The sequence below is a fragment of the Penaeus monodon genome, chromosome 34 (genome assembly GCF_015228065.2).
Source record: "Penaeus monodon isolate SGIC_2016 chromosome 34, NSTDA_Pmon_1, whole genome shotgun sequence".
Classification (NCBI taxonomy): Eukaryota; Metazoa; Arthropoda; class Malacostraca; order Decapoda; family Penaeidae; genus Penaeus; species Penaeus monodon.
In genome coordinates this window covers 29,117,926-29,118,237 of record NC_051419.1, presented here as the reverse complement: position 1 = coordinate 29,118,237, position 312 = coordinate 29,117,926, and the positions used below count along the sequence as shown (strand labels likewise).

General features: G+C 31.4%; 1 protein-coding gene across 1 annotated transcript in view; it reads right to left on the bottom strand.

Annotated features, from left to right (window-relative positions):
• The window catches only part of LOC119594872 (proton channel OtopLc-like), a 98,349-nt gene that overhangs the window by 7,710 nt on the left and 90,327 nt on the right, over positions 1-312 (bottom strand). The gene's annotated exons all lie outside the window — the stretch shown is intronic.

The window sequence follows — 312 nt, the reverse complement described above, 5'->3', positions numbered from 1 at the left end:
GCCCAAATGTGCCTGTATCCCGTATTTTAGATAAACCACACCGGTAAAAAAAAATACAACTCGTATTTATCTCCTGCCTTGATTAAAACATATATCATAATACAAGAAAAAAGGGAAAAACTCTTTTATATGTCTGTATCTGTTATTACAATAAATAAATAAATAAAAGACAGCGAACAAAAAATCGAATGTACCCGTATCCCCTCCTTAAAATAAACCATATCTAAGAATCAAGGTTCAAATATGCTTTATGTGTCTGTATCCCCTACCATAAAAATTAACTCAGAAAAATAAGAACCAAAAAGGAACGGG